Source organism: Artemia franciscana, unplaced genomic scaffold, assembly GCF_032884065.1.
Source record: "Artemia franciscana unplaced genomic scaffold, ASM3288406v1 PGA_scaffold_62, whole genome shotgun sequence".
In the NCBI taxonomy this organism is placed as follows: Eukaryota; Metazoa; Arthropoda; class Branchiopoda; order Anostraca; family Artemiidae; genus Artemia; species Artemia franciscana.
Genome location: NW_027062701.1, coordinates 627,507 through 645,503, shown reverse-complemented (window position 1 = coordinate 645,503; position 17,997 = coordinate 627,507). Strand labels below are relative to the sequence as shown.

The window sequence follows — 17,997 nt, the reverse complement described above, 5'->3', positions numbered from 1 at the left end:
AAATATTACACTAATTTTCTCATTTTCGTAAAGTAACAGAAACTTATTTAGATTCTGAATTAAAAGAAATCTAGTTTTCGCAAGCCTTGTGCTTAAACTAAACCTATGTTTTTCAAATCATAAGATCGTTGCTAAAGGAAAATTGAGTCTGTAATTTAACCATTGTCGTTTTTAATAGACTTTTGAACTTCGAGTAAAAGCAGGGGAGGGGACATGATTAAGATATCTAAATTGCGAGCTCTTAAATTACGATTTTTCTATTATGTAATTTAGCGATTTTTTGCACAAAAGGCTTTCTTTCATAGCAGCTTGCATGGGTGCTAAGGATTTTCTTACTAATTGTTGTTGGTCTTTATTTTTTTTTATTCTGATTTATATATATATATATATATATATATATATATATATATATATATATATATATATATATATATATATATATATATATATATATATATATATATGGTGTTTTTTTGTTATACGGAATAGCATTAAAAAGAAAAATTGGTAAAAATATGTAATATGCCTGGATTTTGGTTAGTGGCAACTACACGATCTTACGGTTATCAGAACACCCAAACTTGTGAGTCAGGTAGGAATGACAAAAATAATTCTACTATGAAGTTTTATAGGAATAATAACACTGCCAAAAGTCTAAAGCCTTGTATTGACTGTTATCATTCACCCTACCAGAAGAATTTTTGTAGGTAGATTATTTTTGGACAGCCATTTATGATTGGACACAAAGACAGACAGACAGACAGATTCGAAAATTTTGAAGGCTCCTATTGTTTGTCCAGTCTAAGCTGGCCCTGCTGCTGGCAGGGCGAAGACGAGATATACCTCTGAAGCAGCGTTAAGGTTTATTCACAAAAGATATACCCGACCTTTATATTAGCATATAAGGTACCAAGGACATCAAAAGGAAATTATTTCCCCCCTGAAATTAGTATATTAACACCAAGATTTTCAAACGATGTTCCTTGGTTATTTCAATGTTATTGCGTTTTTAGGATAACACCAACCATAGTTTCATCAATACTACGACATTAAATCGTCAGAATAAATCAGCGAAGTTAATTAGTAGAATTTTACGAAGCCAAAACTCCAAATATTAACAAACTGTTCATTCCTAAACACAGCTGCACCTTCATAAGGAAGCTAAATGTTTTCTTAATTAATTTGGTGCCGAATGCTTTAAGCTGATTTTTTTTTATGATGTTTCACCCATAATTTTTTTTTAAGTATTATTATTATTTGGCATAGCTATTACTAAACCCTGCATAAATTCATCCGCAGTCCTGTTTGATTAAAGATTGATTATCCAGTTTTCCCTACTTTTTGAAATATGGCAGTGCACTTAACCAAGTCTAACAATCAGATTCCATTCTCCTTGTCATCGGTACTTTATACTAGAAACTAGCATGTTTCAGACCAATTCATCAACACATTTTACTAATACCAGGAATTTGCTAGAGGCAGAATCTAGCCTAGCAGATAAGGATATTCTTCTCCTTCTTGTTTGAATGCACTTTTGCATAATCCTATCAACGGATTGGAATTCTGATCCTTGAGGACAGGTGCTCCACGTAAGATCTGACACTGAGTCCTGTATTTATCCAGCAGATATTAAACCTATTACACCACTATAGGACTCCCCAGCTGCTTGTAAACTAGAGGTAAAAATTTTCTATTTGAACAGGTTTGAGTAATCCGATCAGATAATTAATAATTTTAGATTAAACATGTAAAGCTGAAAAAAAAATTCAGATCGAAGATAAACGGTAAGATCTGAAAATTAGCTTGGTATCTGATGAATAAAATTGCTAATAGGCCTTAGTTTTAGGCTTACGCGTGAAATATCATTTCTTTATTTTCCGGCATAAAAAGTAGCCTTTATTGTATGTTTAGGTAGGAAAAGATAAGCTAAAGCCCACTTCTAGGCACCCTCACTTTCGTCTTGGAATATTTGCCCCCCTTACAAATTTTTGCAGTCTTAAGCTAATTAACGGGTGTCTGTGTACACACAATCACGGTTTGAGACTATCACGAGTGAAGATTGCTTGACCCAGAGCATTGCTATATTTAATTGAAACGATTATATAAAACTATAACGTTAGAATTCAAATTCAATTAAGAGCACCTTTGACATCACGCATCAGAATTAGCTAAATCTTAGTGTTACTGCTTCAAAACCAGACTTAGCATTAGCTAAATTTAGCAACACTGCTTAAAAGATAGTTTTGCCAGATGCTTAGGAGATGATAGCGCAGTCATAAATACGAAAAATGTACGAGAGAAACATTTTTCGGATGAAAGTAAGCCGAAAGTTCAATTTTTTTTTTAAATGATCCACTTCAAAAAAGTATGCTGATAAGACGAATTCGATGTGCAACCAGCTGAAAAAAAAACAAGCCCCAATGAGGTGAGAACACATCATCTGGTAACACTGTTACAATATAAAACATATTACTTAGAAACATCAAATACCGATGTAAAATGATGCAGGAATAACAACGAAATTTAGAATTTGTAAAAATCTTCTTTAAACCTGATTGGGTAGCATTTGATCTATTAGGACCTTTTTACTATGACTGTTACTTTTGGAGATTCACTTTTTAGTGTTATCAAGATAAGAGTTTTGGACGATAGCGTTTGGTCCCCAAACCTGAAAAAGAAAGAAGCAATAAATGGCGCACTAGTAATAGTACCTATCGAAGAGATATGTGCAGGAGTGCCGGTACGAGAGTAGCAACACGCCTATCCTATTTTGAATAGCTATAAAAGCCACAGCTATAGCCTAGCATCTATAACTGCCTGGAGTATCTTGGCAGCGTTCAAACCGAATTTCTTAGCATTTTTCGTTCCTAGGAATGGGGTAGCGTTCCTTATATCATGCCTGGGCTTCCAACGTTTAGGCTAAGCCAACTGACCCTGAAAATGTTTGCTAATCTATTCCGGGTTAAAGAAAACTTTTCGCAAAATTTTAAAAACCTTATATGTATAATATCAGATCAATAGCAAAATAGGAACCACAGTATAAATATATTTGAACAGTAGCGAAAAGTACTATATTCTCCATTAAAGATTTTTAGCACATATCAGTCTATACTTCCCTTCATGACCCCGCCTTCATTCAGTTACAATGACAAATGTTTAGCGAATAAATGCCAGTAGCAACTGAAACTATTGCTGTGTCACAGCCCTATTTTTCGTCTTCGTGCACTTTGTGCTGTGTCATTTCCAAAGAAACTTTTTGCTACTGTTAGGTATCTATACTGGGATAGAAACTGCCTTTTCACTGAATTAAATTCAAACTATCTTGACACGAGAAAATCACCAATCAGAGAAAGATAAAATATTTGATTGGGTGAAATATCGAATGGAGTCTTCGGTATCCAGTTTTTCAAAATGTCAGGCAGGATCATAACGCAGTTACATATTTTAAAGAACAACGAAAATGAGAAAAATCAAACTTCCATACAAGGGGATAGATCATTTATTTGATATTCAAATGGACGTCCAATGACACCCAGCATTATTTATCAATTTTAGTTATTGCCCTCCTATTGTAATTGTCTAAATATATAAAAGAAAGTGACCCCCCCATGTAGAAAAATATAATTTAAAGACTAAAACGTTGTAATATTGGGGAAAACGTGGTATTTGCCTGAATAAAAATCTTATTCTAAGACCTTTGCCCGAATCCCTGAGATTTTGTACGTTGGTTTGCGACTCATCGTTTTTAGCGTTGCTAACACAAGAGTGCATAATTTTTAACCAAAACTCTAAATGACGTCCAACTAACCTCACCCTCTTTTGCAATTATTGATTTTCTATTGTAGTTATTCGAATACACAGGGCTATATAACGCCCCCACCTGCCCCCTACCAGGCAAAAAATGAAAAGAAAAGCCAGACTGACCATGATATTAAAAAAAAATATGATATTTGCCTGAAAAAACGCTACTTTCCAAACCTGTATGCCTATTTTTATACTTGCTTTGTTTCAACACAACGTTTTGAACGATATCAACCCGAGAATTGATTGTGCTCGATAAAAAAAATAAATTACTTGCTATTAATATTACTCTTTTATTGAAATTACTGCCCTTTTATAGTGAACAATGAATAAATGGGAGAGTCCAGACCTTGAAGGTGGAAAGTTTCTCCACCAGCCCATTCCTACAAGGCAAAAACCAAAAAAGTCAAATATATGGTAATTCTAAGAAAAATATAACATCTTCACGAACAGACTTTTTTCTTAAACCTTTGTCCCAATCTCCGGAATCTTTTTTTTCCACGCTTGCTATCAACATAACGTTTTATGCAATCAATATAAGGGTAAAACGAAATATGGCCATAGGTAAATTAAAAATAAAATTTTCATTTACTCTAATTATACGTCTTTTTCTTTGCGATTTCGTTGTTTCAGCAAAACAGTTTCTCTTGTCTAGGCAGTTTGAACTGTAGTTATTTTTGATTAAAAAAGAACACTAAGAGAAAAAACACTGCAAAAATACAACTGCCCCAACTTGTTTTTAAGCGATGGCTTGTCTGTTTCCTAAAACTGGCATATTTTGTTGTGAAACAGAATTTTTTCTGCGTTTGAAAAGTAAGCAAAACTCCATTTAAGGGAAGTATACCGACACGCTTTTTGGGGAATGGGGGTGTTTCTGGGGGTTGGAATTTGTATTAGGGAGAATTTTCCGTGGGGATGGAAGTTTCCAGGGGTTAACTTTCCAGGGGAAATTTTACACCGGGGAGAATTTGCCAGAAATCGTATACGAAATTCGTTTTGTTCGTCTTATTTTCTCGCTGACGACCCCATTTTACATGTGGAGATACTTTGGGTGAACTGTCTGGGGAAAATTTTCAGCGAGGTTGGATTTTTACGTGGATTTCCCACGGGAGAAGTATCACCAGGAGAAAATCTCCATATGGAAATTTTCTGCGGCATTTTTTTTCCATTACGGGGTGGAGGGGGGGGGGGTATTTCCGGAAAATATTTTCCACCTTAAAAGGGATAAGAAATTATAAGAAAACATGTCTTTCTTCAAATGGAATTATGCTAAGGAGTATTTTTCAGGTGGAATCGCAAGCAAGAAATTATCTGGGAGGGAATTCTCAGCGAGGATGGAATCATCCAGGGGGTAATTTCCTGGCAAAATAATTCTAAGCAGGAGGAACTTTCTATGGAGGAATTTTTCGTGGGCGAGATTTTCCACGGAAGTGCCTGGATTTCCTGGTTTTATTTGAAAAACGATCAGAAATTAAATTTTAAAGAAACACAAGTTTATTCTGCTTAGATTAAGGAGCGACAAAAAATAAAAAGAAATTAGTCTTATATTAGGGGGCTACCCCCTCTTCAATACCCTACTCTTTATGCTAAAGTTCGGCTTTTTGTTTCAGTTCTTTAAAAACGATTTCTGAAACACAAGGCACTTTTAACCCTGGAACACTGTCAGTTTATAAATTTTACGGCCGCCAAAGTGTGTTTGGAGGTTCCCGTGTAGATGGTTTCACACAACAAAACATATTTCAATGTAAATTCTGTTTTGTGACGACAGTTATTGGGCAAGTTCGGACTTGAACGGACCTTTGCTCCTTTCCAACATAACAAAGTTAGGTAGTAAATTGGACGAAACGACAGTAATAGTGTAACTTTTTTGTGAAAATGAGAGTTTGTATGTTTAGATTTTTCTTGGATTTGTCTCCATGTTCTTGTGATAAAAGTAGTTGAAGTTCTAATTTCAACATCTGCTTAGGTAGGAACGCGCACGTGTCCTCAGGAACCTGAATGTTAAACACACTACACATTTTCTTTTCCTTTTAGATGGCTTATAGGAAAACAGATCCAAGAACTACTATATGCAAGGGACGAAGAGAATAACATCTCAACTCTTAGTTGCTCTGAAGAAAACCCAATCAGGGAAAATCAGGAGGATTTGGAAAGCAGCACACTCAGGTGAAGTTCTCCACAGTGTAAAGACTGGATAGAAGTCCCCTACAAGAAAATGCTACATGAAGGAACTCTACCGATAGTTAGTGCAACCCCAAGTACAGTAAGGGCTCTTGGGCAAAAATTTGAGCCGCTCACTCCAAGAACACATCGAAGATATCACAGGAATTACTAGTCCTTCTGGAACCCCAATATCTCCGGACCGAATACGAAACATTTGCTCACTCGGTCCCTTATAGCTCCGTAGAATGACAACTACCTTCTGTACCAAGTGTTGTGGGGCCATCAGTGCAGAGCGTCGAACGAAGATGTGCATCCTTTGCGGCAGCAAGTTATCAATTTTAATTAATCCTATGATTTTTCTACTCTTTCATATGTAATCGATTCATTGTTAAAACTATCTGGTACCTCTGCTCCTCAATTTTTGCAGACATTCAAAGTCAGAGTCTTAAAAGATACGAAGCGACAGTATTAACGCAACTTTTAGGATGCGAAAGTGTTCAAAGGCTAATTAGAGTCATAACCTTTTTCAAAAACTTTAAAGTAGCAAAAATTTATAGCTTAAGACGATATTAAAATTTGATTCCGGCTCATCACTTCTCGAGCAAGTTTGGATGGCCATAGACTAGTAAAAAATATAAATTGGTGAAATTGCAATGCCCAGACGACAAAAAATGTGTCCAATTGCTAAATCAAAAGTTGTCTAGATATAAGAGAAACAAATTGCTACATTCCCTATATATATTAATATAATCTAAACAAGGCAAAAAGATGAAATTCTACAGGCGAAACTCCGACGTAGTAATGCACTTTCCGTGTTTGTATACTCAATCAAAATCATGGTTGAGAATGTATAAAATTCATGTATTAATCCCGCAATCTTTGATACTTAAGGTTTTCATTTGAATCAACTGTAGAGACACCTACAACAAGACTGACTGAAGACAACCAGTTTTATTGAGGCCACCGGGGATGTGCTGGATATACAATTTCCCTTTTAAAGTATGCTTTGAAAGTAAAATTCATCTGTCGCATAATTTTTCCGCATAATTATCTGAAGCAATTGCGATATTCTTTTTTAAATATTTTTGCAGAAAAAAAAAATCACAAATGCTGAAGATTATTTTAACTGATTTAGTTTGCTTAATATGAGTGCCCAAAAGTTAGCTTGATGACAGTCAACCAGTAAATTGAGTTTGTAACAGATTGTATTTTGGTATGATATTATTATATTTTTTCCCATATAATTGTTAATTACGAATCCTCCGTCTTCTGGTATTTATTAGGTTAGTAGTTAGTATACTGTACATGCCCTTTTCTCATACGGCATTTAGCACTGTTCAAACAAAAAATCTAAACCCTAGGTATTTGTCCTTCATCATTCTGTGTGGGAGTAGGAGATTTCATGTCGATTACCAAGTTGGGAAACTACTGTTGAGGGCAATACTTTCTAGCCTATTACCGTTTCAACTACTCTCCGCAATCCGTTTGAATTACTTGTAATAGACAAGAATGAGAGAAAGTATTATGTTTTATCAAATCAGTTTGGCTTCCACTGCAGATTTTAGTGTCTATATGATCTAAAGAGACAATATATGCTCTTGCCAATTTCCTCATTGAAGCCGACACTTCTGGTTTCCCCTTGATTTCTTCAATGACTTGGTGCCAGTCGCGTCTTTTATTGCCTTATTCATGCAGCATTGTTTCTTTTTCTTTTTATGAACCATTACATATTTTAAGCGTTCCGTGAGATGTACTTTCACCTTAAAATCGGTTTAATGAAAATTCACGAGCCCGTACCCAGAGACAAAAGAATTCCTGTTCAAAAAGGCACCGGCCAAGGCTCCGTTTCTTCTTCTGTTCTTCCTATCAACTATAATATTGAGTCCAAATAGAATTTCCCTTTTTCTTCTATTTCAAATGAAATTAGTGCCTCTTTCATTTCATAGGCCGAAGATATCCTTTTCATCAGTTGAACTACTGAATTATTTTAGAAAATTATCACAGTTCTGTAAGATGAATGAATAGCTGAAGCCTTGTCTCGGATTTAACACCGGGAAATATGAATTCCTCATTTTTAAACGGCGTATAATTAGCCCTATCTTATCTATGACCCTGGTTCGTCTCTGGTCCAATTAGTAGAAAGTATCATGAATCCAGATCTTCGAATCGGCCCACCTCTTTCTCACACCCGTTAACTCATGATAGACATGTTCTCTCGAAGAATAAAATATTTTTTTTACGTTTTTTCAGGTTTGGTTAATTCAAGCCCCTTCATGGACTCAAAATTCATAAGTTTTCTAGAGGTTCAGAGTTGTGAACTCTAAGGTAAGCTGTAACATCATTAAATGAAAAAGATAATAGAAAAGATGATAGCTTTCCTCGGTATCATCTGCAAATAATGGCTGAATAGTAGAGTGTTTGCCCAACAAGTTTATCCGAATATCAGATAGCACGTGAGATGAGCTCTTAGTGGAAGTAAGCCCCAGCAGGTAATTTTTAAACTCCTTCAAGAGAAGTTTCAATTGCTAAAATCACAATCATTACTGTTCCTCTGAGAATAATTTTTTGAAGGTTTTAATTAGAAGATTATTAGTTAAACATATTTGAATCTTGACGAGCTCAATAGCACTTACAGGAAATACCTCCCTCGCCCTCTCCATAATTGCACAATTTTATGCATTATAATTTTAAAGATCATGAGGAATTATAACAAGAAGGACATACGATTATTTTGCTCAAAGAAATCCAATAAAAAGAATTAAAACATTTTGAACCGAAATATGCTCAATTATATGGCTTGTTTCATTTGCCCTCCTCCACTTTTTCATTAAAGAAATTTTTTTTTTCAACCTTTACATAGGCACAGATGACATTGTAACGTTTGAAGTAAAATGACAGAATGGCTGCTTTATTTGATTTATTTCTCTCAATGCTACAAACTACGTTGATCTTTATTCTCAGCGTTCATCCACTCTTAGAATCGTACTTTCATAATCTTATGGAATGCTTCCACGAAATACTTCTAAACAGTTATAAACAGAAGCTCGTTATACCTTACTAACAGTAAGTCCACTTACGTAGTAATTACTCACTTCCTTTATGAAAGATTTTCTCACAAAAAAACTAAGTAAAGCAAATCATTACTCACTTCCTTTATAAAAAAATCTCATTAAAAAACTAAGTAAAGCAAATCAGGGCTAGGTTTTCAAACAATAGACAGGAATAACAGCTAACCTACCGCCAAAAAAGTAGAGCATTCGAGCATTCTTTTAAAGTTTTTATTTCACATTTTTAGTCGCACTAGCAAGACTGGCCATGACGGTCATTATTTGACAATGTTACCTTCCTAATAATATTTTACGACAATAGATCCTAACTTTTGGATCCGAAAACCTCTCCATCCTTCAAAATCTCAAGGCTTATATGATTTTTCCCGTAATTACCTATATTTTCATTTGATCCATTTGTTTTTGATAGTTTGTGTATCTCTAGATTTGTTTTAGTTTTGAATTTTAAAATAAGGATTATAATGTATTACAATTTTGTAAAAGGTAGATACTTCTAAGTGTTTTATAACCCAAATAAGACCCTAGAAAACGAACCCAGCAGATTGGCAGAGCGTAATGAGTTTAAGAAGATGAATAAAGAAATCATTTTGATAAAAATAGCTTACAACACGTTTTCAACTGCTGTAGCTGGACTGTAATTGCCTATAGCTAAGAAACAAACATCAAAATTAGTTTTTAATCTTGGTCCATCAACACGGAATCACAGGGGTCACTGACTCTACGAAACACAGCCAGGTATTTATTTCCTTTATTTCGAGTCACTTTTTGTCCTTCTTCTGAGCTTTCAAACAGTTGCTTTACTACTCCATCTGACTCCTAAAAGAAAAAGTTCAACTTTACACAAAATCATTTCTAATTAATTAAACAAATTCTAGGAAGACATAATAACATTAAAGATTTTAGAATTTTTATCTACTATTAAGATTTTGAAGTAGTTTTATGCTTACTATTATATGTTTATATTATAATATTTACAATTTGGCTTGGTGTGGTCACACTCGGTAATAATCACTTTCTGATAATAAAAGTGATGATAATATTGCGATTGTTGCACAGCAGTATCTAAAATCATTTCAATCGATTCAGAATCACACACTATAAAGGCAAAACTCAGTCTACTAACCTCTACCAAATTTAATCCAGTTTCAATAAGCCCTTCTGATTAACATGGATGACAATAACGTAGCCGTTTCACGACAGTGGTCCCACAGAGCAATGAGAACCATGACTGCAACCGTAGCTGTTAAACAGGTTTGTTTGAATGAATTTCACCAGACTACTATAAGTGCTGCGAACAACTCATTACGCACGCTCCTTTTCAGCCCCAATCTGTTTGAAGCTTTAGTATTTACATGAAGTTTTAATTTATGTTTTCTTATGCCCTTTTCCAACCCCTGTCGGTAAAGACATACCTTTTGCCTGACACAAGATAGATGACCAAAAAACACAATCTCTGACCACATATCATCCCTCATATGTAAAACGTAGCTTAGTCATGGCAATCTTTTTTTTACGATAGCCCTAGAAAGCGGAATCAAATGAGACAATTTATGCAACTTGCTCTTTGACATGCGATAAGTCAGACAACTCATCTGGGAGACATCTGGCATATGTTCCTTAACCTTTCAAAAGGCCCATGTTTCAATTCCATACTTAACCACTGTCATTACCGTCATTTTTGGTCACTATCACTGTCACTACCGTCATTTCTAATCTTAGTTGAAAGACTTGTCTTTCTACTCTTCCATTTTTATTTTCTCCTTTTTTTTTGCTGTAAAAAACACCTAGCGCCTAGGTTATTCGATCTTTACCAGTTTCATTTCATCCCCTGTCTTAACGAGTAAAACTATTTTCTTTCCTTAGGTAGATGAAGCTATCAATTGCTAAGTAATTACACTGAGAAGAACCGATTCCTAAACTCCAATGTTGACTCCATCGGCTATAAGTCCACCTTCAAATCTGAATCTCTTACTTTCGGTTTTTAAGAAACCAAATTCTGAACTCTTTCAAAATAGACTCAGTGAGATTACTACTTTCACTTTATATTGCATAAAATCCATCAGCCTGCCTATCTCGATAGAATTTAACAATTAGACCAAAGAAAAAGTCTTGGGACATTTAGATTCGGGAATAAGCTAACCCCTAGCTCGATGAATCATAGGATACCAACTCAAATACTTAACATTTTTGACAAATTATGTGACTTTCGAACGCACATTAGACTTCTATAAGTAGAGGTTCGTCACAACCAAAATATTAGTTGAAGTGGCCGCATCTCCGGGAAAATTAATATTCAAAAGGAAAAATGAGGGCGATCCAAAAAGTTCTTTCCATGACAGTAGCTTCAAGTCAAGTTTAAGTTCACTAGTATAAATTTAGAAAATCCCAGGGTAGGCTATTGGGGACGGCACTTGCAAAGTTTCAACCGCTTGCAAATTTTCCGTTTAAAAGAAAATTTTCCGTTTCAGGGGCTTATCCGCCTCTCAGATTTGCCGGTGAAAAGAACCACCAGAAATCTCTCCAGAGCTGAGTTTTAGGAGGTCTCAGACAACTCTTTCTTTTTGGGGTCAATAAAATATATTACACTTTAGTTAAAAAAGTGAAAAATTACACCAACTCTTTGATGTCAAACCGTTGATAGTAATGACTGATAAATCAAGAACAAATAAAATGTAAATAAAAAATAAAAAAATGTAAATAAAAATGGTAAATAAAAAGTAAATAAATGGCAAATAATCTGTTTTTATTTTGACCAAGAATATAAAGATTTTAACTCAGATTTACTTTAACCAGCAACACTTATTAGGATAACAAAATTTGCACAGTCCCTCACGACCCTCCACCCCGCCCCGAAGGAAAAGAAGGCCTGATCTTGAGGAAAATAATAATACTGAAGTATCAATTTCCGAAGATTATATAGTGGAGGTTTCCAGACTTTATCTATGCAAATATAGAATTTTATATTTTCCTGAAAAGGAGAGTCACGAGTGCGTCTTTATTTTCTTCATTTGAGATGATCGAGCCAGACCAGTAGTCGTAGAACGTCAGAAAAGAGCTCGTTCGATCGAAAATTTTAGTTTTTTAGTGCCTTTCTTAGAAATGAAAATAATGCATAGCAGCAACTATAGATTCCGGCCAATAAGTTCCACTAAACAAAAATTTTGGCATCAATAGGGCAAAATGCAATCGAACAAGAATACTGAAAAAATAAATCGAATTAGAACCACCATAAAGGTACTTCTACAATTTATCAGGTTGAAAGACCATGCCATCATGCAGTGACGCATTCGTCCTCAAAAGTATACGTCGTCTATACACATAAACGGTCATTATAGACAGTTTACTGAATAACACTGACAATTACACGGTGTAAAACAGAAAACAGGCATATTGGTAAGATTAGGAAAAGAGAAAACCCATATTCACGACCGGCGTCTGGATGTACGAACGAAAGTTTGTTCTTTTTAATTTGATATGAGAGTGCGAAACATCGGACGAATTAAGAGAAAATATCTTTAGGTGTGTAAAATATGGTAAAACTAGTTGTTATGTATGACTGGGAGTGAACATTGCGATACTATTTACCGGCAGGGATACCACCCATACTGAAAACTGCTGGATATTATAAGCTAAGTTTTTTTGTAATTTCTAGTTGAATCATTCATTTACTTGTTAACAGTTGAAACTATTTTGCTTTTTTGCAGTAAATATCATAGCATGTCACACTGAATGATTATGAACCGATTAATATTAGGTTGGAGATAAGAAAACATTTTTCTGGAAGAGAATGTGGAAGCCCGAAGCCCACAAAGCGCATACTAAGCCCCATTGTGTACTTCTCATGAGAAGTCAAAGGGATTTACTCCATAGCATTGTTTCAGTTGGAGAAACATCCTTGGACTAACCGTAAAACTGGGTGTTGAAACCGAGGGGGGGGGGGATAGCTGCTTTCTCAGCAGGGAAACGATTGCCTTCCTGAAAGTAGAAACATTATGAAAGAGCTGGTTCTGAGGAGTAGTTTTTCGTTTGAAAAGAAAATCATTTAGTTATCAAATTTCAAAAAAAATTCTGTGGTATATTATATATATATATATATATATACATATATATATATATATATATATATATATATATATATATATATATATATATATATATACGTATTTTATTGCGTAAATCGAATCCATCTAAACCAGCCCGTTAATTCTAAATACAACTTCATAATAGAGTTTTAAGTTTAGGGTATAGCACAGATGGTTTGGAAGATTGAAGCTATCATGATATTTAGGATATTTTGAATATGATTGAAAAAAAGCAACAAAGAAAATAGAAAATTAACAAGATTTTTTTCTAGCTATAAAGAGCGATGTAAGACTTAAAAAAAGAGTATCAAGGAATTAGAGAGACTGACACTCACATTAAACCATCACTTTTTATGCAAAAGTTTGGCTCTTTTTTTTTCATTCCATTGCTTCATGAAATAATGCTCTGACACGAGCGGAAATTCATAGACAGTAAAACAGATGTGACGTCACAATCCTTTGAGAATCAGCGGACTCAGTTGCATTTGCTTTAAATAGCACTTTTTTCCGTTCAAAAGTTTTAAGGGCAATCGATAGGTAAAACAATTGCAATTACCATCTGACAATACGTGAAGCTTTATGTGCATTCCAGAAAATGCTAGTGAAGATTTAGCGTAAAGATAGGGGATTGAGGAGGGCAGTAGCCCTGGCACGTACCCAGGAGGGGCCTTCGGGCCCAGCCCCCCCCCCAAAAAAAAAGTGAAAGGTTTAATTTCCCCATGGTTTCTTAGGATATTTGACAAAAGTAGGACATTTATTAAAAATCTAGATACATGTGTGAAGCCTTTTTTTGGGATTTTACAGCATGCAATTATCCGGTCAAGTCACTGCCCAATTATCACCCATTTTCTGTCTAACTTTTTACCCTCTTGGAAGTATTTAGCGACTGTACTGTTATTTTTTTTTGTAAAGAGAGTTTGGTTCCCACAGCAAAATAGAAGTATCCTTGATATTAGGGTGTTTATCCCCCCCCCCTTTTGAGGATAAAGTACAGCTTTTAATGGGTCAATTTTGGAAACTATCATTTTTCATTAAAGTCGACATTTTCGCAATAGAAGAACTACCCCCCCCCCCACAGCACCCATATTGCACTGTTAACCCAAAAATTTCTTTTTCAGTGGGATATAATAGATTCATCAATGGTTCTAAATCGCTATGAACATAACCTGAGCCTAAAACGTACTTTTGAGGCTTCAGTCTTCTTCCCCCCATCCGCTACAATACTACAGATTAAAGTTAATCTGTATTTTCCGATATACGTGCTTTTTCCATTTATTTAGTTACTAAATAAAAAAAGTGCTACTTTATATCTGCTGTTTCGAAGGTTTTGGACCCCCTGCGAAAAAAAAAAATCCGCGTACGTGCCTGCAGTAGCCCCTCTAATAAATCATATAATTTCTGTTTCTATAAAATTTTAACATCAACATTAAATTTATTTGAAAAAAACGATGGTTGTTTATTGCAAAGCTTTGTTTAAAGCGACAAATTTTAAATTAAGTGCGAACACATGTGTGTAGGACATACCAGTTCCGAATCTTTTACCCTTTCAAATAAGGGGTGCTCCTCAAAATGAGACGTCATCCATTGATACAAGTCTTCTACATCAGTCACAGTGTATATCAGGCCCTGTGAGGCAAAAATAAAGTTATGAGAAACAGTAATTTATCAATCAAAGTAAAACTTTTAAGTATTCTCAGCTAATATTGGAACTCTTTAATAAAAAAAAAAAAAAAAAAAAAAAAAAAAAAAAAAAAAAAAAAAAAAAAAAAAACATAAAATATTATATTAGTCGTACCTCTATTCTACTTTAAAAATCTACCTATATCTTTGGAAAATGTCTGGAACTCCAGTGGAAACCCGTATAGTTTCATGTGAACAAACCAAAATAGTCAAACATGCTAAAAAGCCCTGCTAACTCAGAAAGTAGAGCATCAAGCTCTCAATCTCGAGGTTGCAGGTTGAAACTCGGTGTTAGGCTATCGTTACATAGATAACAAGAGCTAAGAGCTCATATGGCACTTGTGACGAGGTCGGAAGAGCCAAGAGCTCATATGGTATGAGCCCTGGCAAAATTTTAAGAATCAATAGATTGCTTTAAAAGGAAAATCAGAGACTTAATGCTGGTCGGGATTTAAAATAAGAGCTCTGAGTCACGAGGTACTTCTAAATATCAAAATTCATTAAGATCCGATCACCCACTCGTAAGTTAAAAATACCTTAATTTTTCATATTTTTGCCTCTCCCTTCAGCCCCACAGATGGTCGAAATCGGAAAAAACGACTTTGTCAAGTAAATGTGTGCAGTTCCCTCACACGCCTACCAATTTTTATCGTCCTAGCACGTCCAGAAGCACCAAACTCTCCAAAGCATTGAACCCCACCCCCTAACTCCCCCAAAGAGAGTGGATCCAGTCCGGTTACGTCAATCACGTATCTATGACATTAATAGGCGTTTTCCAGGATTTCCGGTTTCCCCCTCCAATGTCAGATCTGGTCGGGATTTGAAATAAGAGCTCTGAGACATGAATTCCTTCTAAATATCAAATTTCATTAAGATCCGGTCACCCGTTCTTAAGTTAAAATACCTCAGTTTTTCTAATTTTTTAAATTAACAACCCCCAGCTCCCCTAAAGAGAACGGATTCGTTCGAATTATGTCAATCACGTATCCATAACTTGTGCTTATTCTTCCCATCAAGTTTCATCCCGATCTCTCCACTCTAAGCGTTTTCCAAGATTTCCGGTTTCCCCCTCCAGCTCCCCCCGATGTCACCGGATCTGTTCGGGATTTAAAGTGAGAGTTCTAAAGCACAAGATCCTTCTAAAGATCAAATTTCATTAAGATCTGATCACCCGTTCGTAAGTTACAAATACCTCATTTTTTCTATTTTTCTAAATTACTCCCCCCCCCCCCAACTCCACCAAAGAGAGCGAATCCTTTCCGGTTATTTCTTTCACATATCTTGGACTTCCCACCGAGTTTCATCCTGATCTCTCCACTTTTAGCGTTTTCCAAGATTTCCGGTCCCCCCTCCCCAATGACACTGGATCCGGTCGGAATTTAAAATAAGAAATTTGAGTTACGAGGTCCTTCTAAATATGAAATTTCATTAAGATCCGATTACACATTCGTAAGTTAAAATTATCTCATTTTCTCTAATTTTTTAGAATTAACTCTGCCCTCCCAACTCCCCCAAAGAGAGCGATCCATCCCGGTTATGTTAATCACGTATCTAGGACTTGTGTTTATTTTTCCCACCAAGTTTCATCCCCATCCTTCCACTCTAAGCGTTTTCAAAGATTTTAGGTCCCGCCCCCAGCTCCCTCCAATGTCACCGGACCCGGTCGGGATTTAAAAAAAGAGCTCTGAGACAGGTTAACCTTCTCGCCCCCCCAACTCCCCCAAAGAGAGCGGATCCGTTCCGGTTATTTCAATCACGTATCTAGAACTTGTGATTATTTTTCCCACCCAGTTTCATCCCGCTACCTCCACTCTAAGCATTTTCTAAGATTTTAGTCCCCCCCAAACTCCCCACACTGTCACCAGATCCAGTCGGGATTTAAAATGAGAGCTCTGAGACACAATATCGTTCCAAACATCAAATTTAATTAGGATCCGATCCGTTCGTAAGTTAAGAATACCTCATTTTTTCTAATTTTTCCGATTTAACCGTCCCCCACTCCCCCCCAGATGGTCGAATCGGGGAAACGAAAATTTCTAATTTAATTTGGTCTGGTTCCTGATATGCCTGCCAAATTTCATCGTCCTAGCTTACCTGGAAGTGCCTAAAGTAGCAAAACCAGGACAGACAGACCGACAGAAATTGCGATCGCTATATGTCACTTGGTAGATACCAAGTGCCATAAAAAGTAAAACATTCATTTCTTTTCCAGCAAAGATGCATTTGTGGAGCAAAAATCAGCATTAAACCGTTTCACGCATGAAGATGGATAAAGAACTTGTTTAGGGGGCAGGGGGGCTAGTCTTCCCTCTTCATAAAACAGTTATTAAAGCTATTTTTTTGTAATTCTATCTTGTTGTGCCTTAGAACCAGAGGACTGAGTTGGAAAACTTCCAGGGAATTAACGTTGGGGGAGCAAGGCGAACACGAGTACAGAGCATTTTGTTCTTTTGTAATGCCTGTCGCATGGCAGGCTTTGCTGCGAGTGACTTTATATCTTGCATTTTTTTGCACTTTTGTTTGTGCATATGCGGTCACTTCTTAATTGTTCTAAAAACCCATATTTAACAACCCAGTAAAGCTCAAGAAATACAAAAAAACCTTGTTTAATACCAAGATAGCTTATTGGGACCATTAAAATATGTCCAACCAGTAAATCCATAGAAAATTAACAGCCATGAGAAGGTAATAAAGCTAACTTGACATCCACTCAAGCGCCGGTAAAAGAGTCACATTTCCAATACACAAATGAGTAAAAATATATACACGAACGGAAAGTAATACAGAAAAAAATCTCAAAATTATTTTTATAACTATTTAACCTCTATAGAATTACAGTTTAGACAAAATTTTAGATTAATTCCAGCTCGTAACAAGTCCAACCTCTTAAAGAAAATTTTCAAAATAAGATCAAATTCGTTTAATGTTTAAAATCATAAAAACATTATTATTTTTAATACGGCTAGTTTGACCTTCTTATACCCGAGTCACACCATAGTCACACCTTCTTGGAAGAGCTATGATTTACGAATCATATATGTTTTCTCTCGATATTAGAATTACACTTGTGCTCTTGAACCGCCACATTGAAATAGCAAAAAATTATTTTGAATAGCTTGAATTAACACTAATTCGTTTCCAGCTACTACCTAATAATGCAATGTATTTTTGTGCCAGACTCATCTTACAGATACAATTGCTAC

At 35.5% G+C, this 17,997-nt stretch overlaps 1 protein-coding gene and 1 long non-coding RNA gene across 2 annotated transcripts in view; one reads left to right on the top strand and one right to left on the bottom strand.

Annotated features, from left to right (window-relative positions):
• The window catches only part of LOC136042083 (prolyl 4-hydroxylase subunit alpha-1-like), a 122,345-nt gene that overhangs the window by 77,768 nt on the left and 26,580 nt on the right, over window positions 1–17,997 (top strand). The gene's annotated exons all lie outside the window — the stretch shown is intronic.
• Window positions 8,867–14,856, bottom strand: LOC136042087 (uncharacterized). The gene is made up of 2 exons (XR_010621162.1): window positions 14,639–14,856; window positions 8,867–9,848 (listed from the first exon to the last, which is right to left on the bottom strand). It is a non-coding gene; the product is annotated as an uncharacterized LOC136042087 (long non-coding RNA).